The sequence below is a fragment of the Gopherus flavomarginatus genome, chromosome 5 (assembly GCF_025201925.1).
Source record: "Gopherus flavomarginatus isolate rGopFla2 chromosome 5, rGopFla2.mat.asm, whole genome shotgun sequence".
NCBI classification, from domain to species: domain Eukaryota; kingdom Metazoa; phylum Chordata; order Testudines; family Testudinidae; genus Gopherus; species Gopherus flavomarginatus.
In genome coordinates this window covers 129,285,728-129,300,034 of record NC_066621.1, presented here as the reverse complement: position 1 = coordinate 129,300,034, position 14,307 = coordinate 129,285,728, and the positions used below count along the sequence as shown (strand labels likewise).

At 43.0% G+C, this 14,307-nt stretch overlaps 1 protein-coding gene across 10 annotated transcripts in view; it reads left to right on the top strand.

Moving 5' to 3' along the window:
- Positions 1–14,307, top strand: part of LOC127051252 (uncharacterized) — a 35,807-nt gene that overhangs the window by 10,293 nt on the left and 11,207 nt on the right. Inside the window, exon 2 of one of the 10 annotated variants that reach the window (XR_007774444.1) lies at positions 13,153–13,240. The exons of 7 other annotated variants lie outside the window; for them this stretch is intronic. The gene's annotated coding sequence lies outside the window, so the exon portion shown is untranslated. Of the gene's footprint in view, positions 1–13,071; positions 13,241–14,307 lie in introns of those variants that run through there. 2 more of the 10 variants (XR_007774445.1, XR_007774442.1) reach the window with 2 other exon arrangements.

Sequence of the window (14,307 nt, the reverse complement as noted above, 5' to 3'; positions counted from 1 at the left end):
CACTGGGGCAGTCTGCCTACTGCACCCCAAACTCCTCATCCACGGCCCAGTCCCATACCCCGCACACCCTCTCGCACTGCAACCCTCTGTCCCAACCCAGAGCCCACACCCAAGCTCCCTCCTAGACCTTGCACCCCAAGCCTCCTCCCATACCCCATCTCACACCGCAACCCTCTGTCCCAGCCCAGAGCCCACAGCCAGCACCCCAATCCCCCTCCCCCACCCCAACCCCCTGTCCTAGCCTAGAGCCTGCACCCAGAACCCAAACCCCCTCTGAGCTCGCACCCAGCACCCAAACCCCCTCCTGCACCCAGCACCCCAAGCCCCTTCCCGCACTCCAACCCCCTGTCCCAGCCCAGAGCCTGCACCCAGCACCCAAGTGCCCTCCCAGAGCCCACACCCAAACTCCCTTACAGATCCTGCACCACGACCCCTTCCTGCACCCAATCCCCTCCCAGAGCCCGCACCCAGCACCCAAACCCCCTCCTGCACCCCTGTCTGCAGCCCAACTCCCTGTCCCAGCCCAGAGCCTGCACCCAGCACCCAAACTCTCTCCCAGAGCCTGCACCCCAAACCCCTCCTGCACCCAAACTACCTCCTAGAGCCCACACCCCCTCCTGCACCCTAAACCTCTGTCCTAGACAGACCCTGCACCCAGCACCCAAACTCCCTCCCAGAGCGCACACACCGTCCTGCATCCCAACCGCCTGCACGAGCCCAGAGCCTGCACCCAAACTCCATCACAGAGCCCACACCCTTCCCACACCCAAACTTCCTCCCAGAACCTGCACCCCAAACTCCCTCCCAGAGCCTTAGGTGTGTGTGTGGGGGGGACTTGGACCCATTCTGGGCACCACCAAAAATTATACAAACCTGCTGCCCCTGTCATCCTATAGTCTTTCCTCTTAACTTGAGTGGCCAGGCTACTTGGATTCAAAGAGAGCATTTCATGCTGGGCTCTGCACTTTCCACAATCCTCATTTCTGTATTAAATGTGAAGGTGATGGTGGGGTGTATGTTAGCCACCCCAGAAGTATATAAATTCACACTCAATGTACACTGTGCATACACACAGTCTATACAATAGTCCCATAAACTTACTGTGAATTAGCCTTTTGGAAGAAATTAAAAACACACTGTTGTTCATAATAAACAAAGTTTCGAGTATTTAAATAAGCAATATTAAGAGCTAAGATTAATGATGCAAATAAAACATAAGGCTACATTTGATGATAATCTTAGAATTATAAAATAATCCAACTCTCAGAGAGACAATAATAACACTTAACGATGAAGACGAACTCTTAAATAGACCACTTAGGGAACTCTTCAGAAAGGTATTTGTCATTTGAACTCCAGTGTTGACACTCCCATGGAAACCAACCAATACAAAGGTCTCTGGATGAGTTACTCCGTACTCCATGATGAGACAGCACTGTGTGAAGCCACCTTTGTGTGCTGATGCTAGAGGATCAACTTATAATGTTTTAATTAGGAGCCAATGCAAGGAGTATCAAAACAAAACAAAACATAGTAATTCAGTGTAAGCCAGAAACACAAAAGGTGCAAAAGAATGAGTAATTTTTTTAAATGTCTGAGGTGTGCTATCTGAGGCCCTCTAATTCAGCAGACCACTTTCCTGTGATGAACTGTGCCTTGTGAATTAAAATAAATGCAGTGATGTGAGGTAGTGTAAGCTGCCAGGGCATGGGCAACCTACCTAGCAGGTGGAGCAGGACATGGCCTGGTGATTTTGGAGGCAGTTCAGGTAATGACAAGTGTAGATCCAGAGATCAGGCACCAGTCCAAGGCAAAGCACTGGTCTCCAAGCAGAAGGTCAGAACCAGAGTCAGAAGCCAAAGCCTAAGCCAACAAGTAAACTGGAGTCATAGTCAGAGATGTAGCCAAGATGGAGAGCCAGCAGTCAGAAACCAGAATGAAGCAGGAAATAAGGCTTAGAGCAAGGATTGTAAACAGGCTGGAGCAGGACACAGAAGTTAGAGCAGGGTAAGTGCATCTGTGGGCATGATACACACTGACTAGCTGCTGTAAGGTCAAAGTTGCAGACTGAGCAGGGCAGCCAGCAATCAAGGAGATCAATTGTTTGGAAGGAGCTCATTGGGCCCAGCTGAGCTTACTAGGTTACCTAGTGACCAGGCTGGGACTGTGCCACTGACAGGTAAGGCCTGCAATATTTTGATATGTACCACTAGGCAGCGCTATTCCAAGTTCATTTTCTTATTGTGTGAACAAATGTTCTGTCTTAGGAAGCATGCTGTGTTGACTTTGGTTGTGGTAATGCAAGGTTCTGTGTAGAGTCAGTAGCCCATGGAGAGGGAGCTGTGTAAGCTTCGGGAGAGTTGCCTAGGGTGACCAGATGTCCCGATTTTATAGGGACAGTCCTGATATTTGGGGCTTTCTCTTATATAGGTGCCTATTACCCCGCATTCCCTGTCCCGATTTTTCACACTTGCTGTCTGGGCACCCTATCTGTGCCCTGGTCTATTTTTAGTCAATTCCTGAGCAGAGTTTCTTTCTGGAAACTAGGGAATTACTGTTGGGCTGAGATCCCTGAAAGTAGAGTGTTGCATGCTGTTTCAACCCTATCGCCCATTCCAGAGCTGGTGTATATGTGTAAATAAAGCAAGCTGCACTTAGAATATACCCAGACTCTATATCATTGATTTCCCCTTCACTGGAAGGCTGATCTACAAGGCCCAAACAGCTGCTTAGCAGGAGAACAGTGCTGGTATCTGACTGGGACAGAAGAAGGGACTACAATAATTCCCACTTTACAGCTGGGGAAAACCCCAGAGAGATTAGGTGATTTGCCCAGGGCTATAGAGAATATTCTATGTCAGAGTCAATTTAGAACACAGGCATTCCTGGTCCCCAATCTTGCCTACAGCACACCTTTACCAACACCATGTATATGGGCATGTGGAACACTTGTCCCTTAGCTGGGATGTTCTATGTCTCACTGTGTTCTACATGGCTTGTGACTGGTAATGCAAAAACAGACTCAGAATTTCTGATATTGTCATTTTAAATGGGGATTTTAGGCATTGTTTGATGATGGCAGGATAAGCGCATATTTGCCTGGCTTTCCGTTCATAGAGCATGGTGATTTGGTTTCCAGGGATTTTGTTCTTTTGAGGGGTGGAGGTGTTGGGATCTGGATTTTGGAGGTTAATAAGTATAATACCAGCTATAGGCTTGATCCCAAATCCCTAATTCATAGAGGTAGTTCTGCTCACATCAATCAGATGAATCACATGGGTGAGAACTAGTCAGGTGATGATATGAAGGCTCACACCCCTCTTTGTTCGATGCCAGACTGGTGGAGAACAAAGGCTTGCCCTGAATATTTATGTGATTTTGGGTACGTCTACACTACAGGATAATTTTTATTAACTTAAACCGGTTTTATTAAACAGATATTATAAAGTCGATTGCACGCGTCCAAACTAGGCACATTAATTCGGCAGTGTGCGTCCTGGTCCGAGGCTAGCATCGATTTCCGGAGCGTTGCACTGTGGGTAGCTATCACTATAACTATCCAGCCAATAACTTCGATTTGCGGCCACACTAACCCTAACTCGATATGTTAATATCGATTTTAGCGTTACTCCTCTCGGGGAGGAGTACAGAAATCGATTTTAAGAGCCCTTTAAATCAATTTTAAGTGCATTGTAGTGTGGACGGGTACAGCGTTAAATCGATTTAATGCTGTTAAAATCGGTTTAACAGCGTAGCATGGACCAGACCTTTAAGAGCAGCAAGCAGAAGAGACTGACGTGGGTTGTCTTTCACAAGGCTCTGGGCCAAACTCTTACGGAAATAAACACAAATTTAAAAAATAATTTTAAAAAGGTGTGTGAACTTTGCTGGGCCAGAAATAGGGAATTCCAGGAGGAACCTCTAGGCTCCTTTTCACACTGTCCCTGTGGTTAGCACTAGCATGAGGAACTCTCAACACCTTTGCAGTGCAAGTTGTTCAGTCCTCGCTACACAGTAAAAAGCAAAGCAGTGGTGTCACAGGATCGCTGGCCACAGTTAATGCCCCTGTTTCAGAACTGGTGCTCCCACTTTAGCCAATTGAGAGGGGGGGAAATATGGGGGAGGGGTGCTATAAAAGATCCATGAGGGACTTAATGAGAGTGAGGAGACTGGAGGAGAAGGTCTTTGGGGGAAAGCTGCAGATAGCTCTCTGCAGGCTCTCTCTGGAAAGAGGGAGGAATTACCATGAAGCCAGTGGATGGGACTTCCTGAGTCAGAGCTAGTGCCAGGAGGCTGGAAAGGGCTGAGGGCTAGGAAATCAGCTGCGGGAAGAACTTGCTTATCTTTCCTGAGCCAAATATCCTCAGCCATAGAAGGAAGGCGAGAGCTGAAGGTTTATAGCAATGGAGATGCCTGCTGGCTCTTGGTGATAGAGAGCTGAAGCCAGAGGGCTGGAGAGGGCTAAAAGCTGGGAAATGATGGAGGTTGTGAGCCTTCTGATATCTCCAGGCAAGAGCTAAAATGAAATCTGAGACTGAAACAGATTGAAGAAACTTGCTAGTTAGAGGGGCTATGGTGAGGCATGCTGAAAGGTACTGGAGAACTGGGGCATTGTGAGGGATGTCAGAACCATATGGATTATCGTTATGGGTCTTGGCTTACGATATATGTAAATAGGGCTTTCTTCTGTCATAAATAAACTCTACAAGGGCTATTTATACTCAGAAAGCCTGTTTGAACTACTGCTGGGGAGTGCAAAGGAAGGAGACTGAGGCAGGTGTGTCCGTCATGCCAAAGCCTGCCACAAGAGGGTGCTCCTGAGTAGTGACAATGGATAAAACTATGATGATCCTTCACACATGGGCTGAACTGTATTTATCTTCCTGCCCATCTTATTTACATGTGCTAGGACCCCTTATTGCTCATAAACAAGCTAGCCTAGATAGAGCTATTATAAGGTGGGTGCTGAACTGGTTGGAAAATCATTCCCAGAGAATAGTTATCAGTGGTTCATAGTCAAGCTGGAAGGGCATAATGAGTGGGGTCCTGCAGGAATCAGTTCTGGGTCCAGTTCTGTTCAAAATTAATGATTTAGATAATGGCATAGAGAGTACACTTATAAAGTTTGCAGATGATTCCAAGCTGGAACGAGTTGTAGGTGCTCTGGAAGATTAAAATTCAAAATGATCTGGAGAAATAGTCTGAAGTAAATAGAATGAAATTCAATGAGGACAAATGCAAAGTACTCTATTTAGGAAGGCAGAGTCAGCTGCACACATACAAAATGGGAAATGACTGCTTAGGAAGGAGTACTATGAATAGGGATCTGGGGATTATAATGGATCACAAGCTAAATATGAGTCAACAGTGTAACACTGTTGCAAAGAGAAGTGAACATAATTCTGGGATGTAATAGCAGGAGTGTTGTAAGCAAGACATTCTATTCTGCATTGATAAGGCCTCAGTTAGACTATTGTGTCCAGTTCTGGGTGCCACGTTTCAGGAAAGATTTGGACAAATTGGAGAAAGTCCAGAGGAGAGCAACAAAAATGATTAAATGTCTAGAAAACATGACCTATGAGGGAAGATTGAAAAAATTGGGTTTGTTTAGTCTGGAGAAGAGCAGACCAAGGTGGGACATAAGAGCAGACCAAGGTGGGATATGATTACAGTTTTCAAGTATGTAAAAGGCTGTCACAAGGAGGAGAGTAAAAAATTGTTCTTGTTAATCTCAGGATAGGACAAGAAGCAATGGGCTTAAATTGCAGCAAGGAAGTTTTAAGTTAGACGTTAGAAAAATTTCCTGTCAGGGTAATAAAGAACTGGAACAAATTGTCTAGGGAGGTTGTGGAGTCTCTGTCATTGTCTAACTTGTTCTTAAAAACCTCCAAACACTTGTCAGGAATTTTCTAGTTATTATTTAGTCTTGCCTTCAGTCCAAGAGACTGGACTAGATGATGTATTTAGGTTCCTTCCAGTCCTATACTTCTACGATTCTATTATATTGCTACCCGTGGGAAACCAGACAGCACTAGAACAAAACTTAGAATGACAAGGAATTATTTTTTATGTATTTTCTAATGTAATACATGCTGCCTGCTTTGTTCATATTTGGAATCAATATGTCAAGTGCTTTAACCCATGATGGGAGGGAAAATTGTCAAGTTCCCAGTCAAGCAAATGTTTGACCGAAACTATGAGCCTAGAGCAACATACGGAAAGCCAGCAAATTCAACTTCTGGTGGAGAAATAGAGGTGCCAACTCCACCGCTAGGGATTCTCAAACAAATAGCTCCTGGGCTTCATGGGATTGGTGGTGAAATAGATAATATTTTATTATCCTGTCACTGATTCCAGTCTGGTTAAGGTTTGAGTGAATGAAAGTGATGGGTAGACTCTGTGAAAGAAGTGGTGCTGCTCTGATGCTCCTCCCCAATCATTGTCATCCTCAATGGCATTTTCAGCAGTGAGGCCAAGGTATAACTGGCACCAGAAACAGAAATTATTAGGAATACCAATGGGGAAACTGGACTTTATTGCTGCCCTCCATACTGTACCTATGCTATGGATAAATAGAGAATATTAGTTTCCAGTGCTTATTAATCAAACAAATGAACAACATACCAGCAGTATTCTAGAGAGGGCATTGGATGGTACTAGGTGATGTGGTACTGAAAGATATCAAAGAGGACAGTATGATTAGGTGTTGGATAATAGTGGATTTGATGGAATAGGATGGGCATGTACGTTCTTGAGTGGATAGGCCTGGGACTGGATCAGATAGGATGGTAATATGTAGTTGTGACAGTTCTCAGGGCACCCACTGCTGCCAACAAGAGGGAGTCTTCCTTGTGGTAGCTGAGTGTTGGCTTCCTGACATTGTCAGTCTTTCAGCCATTCAATCACTTTCCTCTGGGTTATGCCAGGCCTAACATCACCTTGCAGGTTAACAGTAGATGCACCCAGTCCCTGAGTCCCTTTCAATCGTTCCCCTGTGATATCTATTCCCTGACACTAGCTACTCATAGGTTTCAGAGTGGTAGCCATGTTAGTCTGTATCAGCAAAAACAACGAGGAGTACTTGTGGCACCTTAGAGACTAACAAATTTATTTGGGCATAAGCTTTTGTGGGCTAAAACCCTTAGCCCATGAAAGCTTATGCCCAAATAAATTCGTTAGTCTCTAAGGTGCCGTAAGTACTCCTCATTGTTTTAGCTACTCAGAGAAATTTCAGATCCCCTGCGCCCAAAGGTGCAGTGTACCACAGAGCACAAGTTTTGCCTCACTCCACAGCTCATGTAAACCACACAGCACTTGTGAGCACTTCTGATAAAACAAAAGTAAGTTTATTGAAGAAAAAATAATGATTTAACTAAAAATCAGAGACTGATGGAAACAAGTGGCTACAATGCAAAACAAAATCATAAAACATAAACCTGGGTCTACATTTGTGAATGGTTACCTTTCCTATCTCATAAAGTAGATTTCCCTTCCTCCTCACCCCAAAGTTCAGTCTGTTGCAGAACTGGCTGGTTTCCCAAGAACCAAGATCCAAACGTTCATGAAAGCGGCCCCACTGCACAAGGGGTTTCCTCAGTGAATGGATAGACAGTGCTTCTCCCTCTGTGTTATACTGAAAACAGCCCTTTGTTTCTATTCATAGGGTGAACCTCTGTCTTGTTGTAAAGCTTTTTTTTGTTTTTTTAACCTTTGGGGTTTTGATTGTTTACAGTTGCCTCTGATGGTTTCCTGTTCAAAGTCTTAGTATTGTACAAACAATGTTAAACAACTGAGCCTTGCAGTGCATCATTGGCCAAAAAGGGCAAGGTTACAACTCCACCTTGCCTGAATGGGACATCATCAAGACACAAAATCTCTTGGTAACTAATTTCTACTCCAAGTCCATAAAGCATACTTTCAATATAAATACCTTATTCCTTAAATATTACACATACATACATCTCTCAATGTTATGAATCTCGACAAATTACAAGTTTTCGGTAGATACCTTGCATAAGAACATAACATAAGAACATAAGAACGGCTGTACCGGGTCAGACCAAAGGTCCATCTAGCCCAGTATCTGTCTACCGACAGTGGCCAATGCCAGGTGCCCCAGAGGGAGTGAAGCTAACAGGCAATGATCAAGCGATCTCTCTCCTGCCATCCATCTCCATCCTCTGATGAACAGAGGCTAGGGACACCATTCCTTACCCTTCCTGGCTAATAGCCATTTATGGACTTAGCCACCATGAATTTATCCAGTTCTCTTTTAAACGCTGTTATAGTCCCCACCTTCACAACCTCCTCAGGTAAGGAGTTCCACAAGTTGACTGTGCGCTGTGTGAAGAAGAACTTCCTTTTATTTGTTTTAAACCTGCTGCCTATTCATTTCATTTGGTGACCCCTAGTTCTTGTATTATGGGACTAAGTAAATAACTTTTCCTTATCCACTTTCTCCACATCACTCATGATTTTATATACCTCTATCATATCCCCCCTTAGTCTCCTCTTTTCCAAGCTGAAGAGACCTAGCCTCTTTAATCTTTCCTCGTATGGGACCCTCTCCAAACCCCTAATCATTTTAGTTGCCCTTTTCTGAACCTTTTCTAGTGCCAGTGTATCTTTTTTGAGGTGAGGAGACCACATCTGTACACAGTATTCGAGATGTGGGCGTACCGTGGATTTATATAAGGGCAATAATATATTCTCAGTCTTATTCTCTATCCCATTTTTAATGATTCCTAACATCCTGTTTGCTTTTTTGACCGCCTCTGCGCACTGCGTGAACATCTTCAGAGAACTATCCACGATGACTCCAAGATCTTTTTCCTGACTCGTTGTAGCTAAATTAGCCCCCATCATATTATATGCATAGTTGGGGTTATTTTTTCCAATGTGCATTACTTTACATTTGTCCACATTAAATTTTATTTGTCATTTTGTTGCCCATTCACTTAGTTCTGTGAGATCTTTTTGAAGTTCTTCACAGTCTGCTTTGGTCTTAACTATCTTGAGTAGTTTAGTATCATCTGCAAACTTTGCCACCTCACTGTTTACCCCTTTCTCCAGATCATTTATGAATAAATTGAATAGGATTGGTCCTAGGACTGACCCTTGGGGAACACCACTAGTTACCCCTCTCCATTCTGAGAATTTACCATTAATTCCTACCCTTTGTTCCCTGTCTTTTAACCAGTTCTCAATCCATGAAAGGACCTTCCCTTTTATCCCATGACAGCTTAATTTACATAAGAGCCTTTGGTGAGGGACCTTGTCAAAGGCATTCTGGAAATCTAAGTACACTATGTCCACTGGATCCCCCTTGTCCACATGTTTGTTGACCCCTTCAAAGAACTCTAATAGATTAGTAAGACACGATTTCCCTTTACAGAAACTATGTTGACTATTGCTCAACAGTTTATGCTTTTCTATGCATCTGACAATTTTATTCTTAACTATTGTTTCGACTAATTTGCCCGGTACCGATATGAGACTTACCGATCTGTAATTGCCGGGATCACCTCTAGAGCCCTTTTTAAATATTGGCGTTACATTAGCTAACTTCCAGTCATTGGGTACCGAAGCCGATTTAAAGGACAGGTTACAAACCTTAGTTAATAGTTTCACAACTTCATATTTGAGTTCTTTCAGAACTCTTGGGTGAATGCCATCTGGTCCCGGTGACTTGTTAATGTTGAGTTTATCAATTAATTTCAAAACCTCCTCTAGTGACACTTCAATCTGTGACAGTTCCTCAGATTTGTCACCTACAAAAGCCAGTTCAGGTTTGGGAATCTCCCTAACATCCTCAGCCATGAAGACTGAAGCAAAGAATCCATTTAGTTTCTCCACAATGACTTTATCATCTTTAAGCGCACCTTTTGTATTTTGATCATCAAGGGGCCCCACTGGTTGTTTAGCAGGCTTCCTGCTTCTGATGTACTTAAAAAACATTTTGTTATTACCTTTGGAGTTTTTGGCTAGCCGTTCTTCAAACTCCTCTTTGGCTTTTCTTATTACACTCTTGCGCTTAAGCTGGCAGTGTTTGTGCTCCTTTCTATTTGCCTCACTAGGATTTGACTTCCACTTTTTAAAGGAAGTCTTTTTCTCTCTCACTGCTTCTTTTACATATTACTCTTTATGAGTAAAGATCCTGTAAGACCTGTGTTTGGCATAGTGAGTTTGTCAGGTCTGAGGTGAGAGTTGTTTGCAAAGAACAGGGGACCCTTTGCGAAGGAGTTTCTGTGTCACAGTAGTATAATATTAGACTAAATTGTCTGTATTATTGGATAGGATGGGATGAAAGTCTATTGGATGGGATTCATTACCAAAAGAGAAATGAAGAAATGTTATGTCAGTTAATGTATTGCAGTATTCTAGAGTATTCACTTAAAGCACATCAGTAACTACAGTGGTGTAAACCATTTCCGTGGAATATTATAGCACTTTTTTCCATGTAGAAAACATGTCCAATCCAGCACAGTTAATAAACACTAAATTCCCTCTGAGAAAAAAAGGAAATTTCCTGTTAAAAACTGATATCCAAATCTATTTAACAGGTACTTGCCAACATATTTATGGTCATTAGTCCTGAATTTACAAAAAGTACAACACAGGTGACATCTGAAACTATCAATTTCAGTAATTAAATACTTAAAGACACAGACCTGTTTCAGACATTTGAAGGATTTAATTGAGAAAGTTTTTGCCACTTGTTGACTTCCTAACAGGAAATCAAGAGAGCGATGAGTGAAGAAGTTTAGCCAATGCAATGAGTAATTGTGTGTCTGTGTTCCAGGAAAATTGTACGTAGAATAATTCATCAATTGTTTATATGGGGTTTTAAAAAATATTGCTGGCTTCCTTTTTTACAATAGATTTTTATAAATGAAGCCAAGTAGGGATGACAAAAGTCAAGGAACGTATAATTTACAGAATAATTCAATGGTTCCCTCCCACTGAAAAAAATACGAGTCATTATTATTGTGTATAGGAATACAAGTCAGAGGGGCCCATTTACAAGTTAATAAAACAGACTAACATTGAGTGGGTAGGGATAGCTCTGGGGTTTGAGCATTGGCCTACTAAACCCAGGGTTGTGAGTTCAATCCCTGAGGGGGCCATTAAGGGAACTGGGGTAAAAATCTGGGGATTGGTCCTGCTTGGAGCAGGGGGGGGTTGGACTAGATGACCTCCTGAGGTCCCTTCCAACCCTAATAGTCTATGATTCTAAAATTCTATGATTCTAACTGATGACCATATGCGGGGCTGGGAAGGAATTTCCTCCCAGGTCAGATTGGCAGGTACCATGAGGGATTTTGCTTTCCTCCGCTGCATGGGATGGGGGTTGCTTGCCAGGATCATCTGGGTATATCTCATTTAATCAGTTCCCTGCCACTGCGGGGCCTGCTGGCACTTGTGTGCCTCATTCTGTCCTATTCTCTGCCTGTGGTCCACAGTAGCATAGTCTTCTGAGGGTTGTAATACTTTGGTCTAATTTCAGTTGCTGGGTGAAGTGTGCAGGTATTGAGTGGTGTTGGTGGCCTGTGATATGTGCAGGAGGTCAGACTAGATGATCTTGTTATGCTTAAATAAAGCACACGAGATCTTTTATAGAGGAGAAGGCAACACCGCATTTATTGAGAATACAGCAGTTAGCATATGCTTTTCAGTCTCACACACACACACACACACACACACACACACACACACACACACCATGCACACAGTCCCACCAGTCGATGTTTATAGTTACCATTCCAGAATCTGGATCGATCTAGTGGCCAGCCAGATTGGTCCTAGAGGGGCTCTGTCAGTCACGATCCGATGCTCCTGGAGTTGTGGCAAAACAAACTTAAAATCCGATGGTAAAGCACCCTGTTCTTATAGTCTTTTTTTTTTTCTCTCTTGAAGTCTATGGATTTTGCTGTGTCAGTTTATGACCGGTTACTCATTAATTGGTGTTATCTTTTGATGTAAACATTCCAAAACACCTCCGAGAGGGTCATCCTGTCCCGGATTTGATTTAATCAATTGTCTTTAGGGGTGCCAGCCTCCACTTCATAGTCATCAATCTGCCCTTCCTCACTTATGGATGCACGTTGATGGTTCTCTGGTGTCAATAAGTCTCGATAAGCGTCTTCGCTCCTCCTTTCTTGACCATCTGGTTAACTTTGGCCTTCATATCTTATCTTTTCCTGATGCATGCATTCCTCATTCACACAAACAGTCTTTTACAGAGACCTGTGAGAATACAAACAGCAGTATTTCATATCAAGCCAAAAAAATTGTAAATTAAACCTTGCTAAGTTTTATAACCAAAACAATTCACACTGAGGCCCAGGCCTTCAACGTTCCTTTAATCTACTTAACACAGACACAATACAGAATCCTATCTCTTACTAACTAAACCTTAAAACAAAGAACTAAAAAGGGCCCAATTGGTAATGCATATGGGAAACAGAATCCCATAGTTCCAGGGGGTCATTCCTTTCTGCTATTCAGAAAGGGTGGCTGGAAGATGAAATCGAATCATACCTTAATTCTCATAGTGCAATTATAATATCCTGCTCCTACAATCTGGTGGTCCCTTTTCACCTTAAACTTGGAAGTGAACTTCATGTCTTTTATCAAAACAATGGGCTGAACCAAAGTCCCAAATATAAACAACCTCAAGCATTGGGGAAGTTTTGATCTAAAACGTGCACCTTGGCCCATCTCCTGCTATAAAAGACAATGATTCAAGTCTGTCTTCATTGTGTGACAGGGGTAGAGGTAGAGGCAGATTAGACATCAAGAGATCCAGTGCCACAGAGTCAGCCCATTGTGTGCACAAAGGTACATCCTACTACTGAAGCTGTTCATGGAAATAAGTGTCTTGTGTGTGAGAAGGGCTGACTGCAAATTTCATACGTGCCTAAGGAAGGCTCTTTGGAATAGGGCCCTCTGGCCCTGCTACTGAAGATGTGGGCGAGAGTGTAGAGGGATTTCCTGTAATGCGTCATTCAAACCAAAGGACCCACCCTAGCTACACATTATTACTCAGTTTGAGTTTGCTAAGGCTTTTATGTTGTTTCCTAGACCATCGCCAGCAGACTGTACTTGGTGCAGACATGATGTTGCATAGTTTTGTATGGGTTTTTTTTACAGTTTAACTGCCTTGGGAAGGCACTACTTTTTTGGCTGCAGTTAGGATACGGAGAGATTGGTGAGGAAAGAACCTCCAGCAGATGTGAGAGTGAGTAGTGAATGTTTGTCTTTGTGTTGTGTTTAAACCAGGAACACGAGGAGTGATTGGAGCATCTTCAGATGTTGAGGAGAGTCTACTTCTGTCTTTCCCACCTTTGGAAAATTGGGCTCTAAGATGAGTCTATTAAAAGGAGACATAGTGCAATAGGGTGAGTAGAGATGGGAAAGGAAACCATCAGATGACCAGTGTGATAAGTAATTTGCCTGGATTGTGGCCACAGAGTAGCAGGGAGATGCTGCCACTGTTACAGATCATAGCAGCTGTGTCATTTTTCAGAGCTACTATTTTGTTTTTTAAAGCTATCTTAAGAAAAATGTGCTTGTCTGTTCCCATCCCTAATTGGTGTTGGTAGTAGACCAGTGACTATCTTCTGGTTAGTCATTGGGTTTAGTTGCACCACAAGCAGTTTTTACAGAGCAACTTATTCATTTCTCTCGTTTTTTAAAATTTCTTCAGCTGTCTGGGTTGGCTCAGATTCTCTTTGCCTTAACCTCTTATTGCTGTTCCCTTCAATTCCAGCTTTTCTGGTACATTTTACAGGGAAGTTATTTGTCAGTTTCATAACACCAGAGGAAGGAAGAGGGGAAATGGTGGATTTAAACAACATTTATATCGCCTCGATCCTTGAGTCATCGGCACTGGCCTTGGGGCTACTCTACTTTACGCTGGCTGCCAAGCACTGATAAATTAATTGCTGGAAACCAGTCTGTTTCATCCACGTTTTAGTACAGTTAAGGTAGTTATTGAATTTACAAATATTTCATAAAGTCTAAACACATTATCAGTTGCCGCATGTATTAATCTTGTAATATCTTTATCACATGCTATACGGTAATATTTAAGTTTTTGCTTTATAACTGTGAACCAGTGCTTAATCTGTAATTAAAGAGGTGCTGGAATTGAAGCAATTATTTTATTTTCATAACTAACATGGCAAGCTCAGAGGTGCTGGGTCTATGAATTGCCAAGCCTAGAAATGCCGGGATTCAGCCCTGAGACAAATTAAGCACTGCTGTGAACCCAGTCAGGAAGGATCATCTTCTGACCATTAAGAA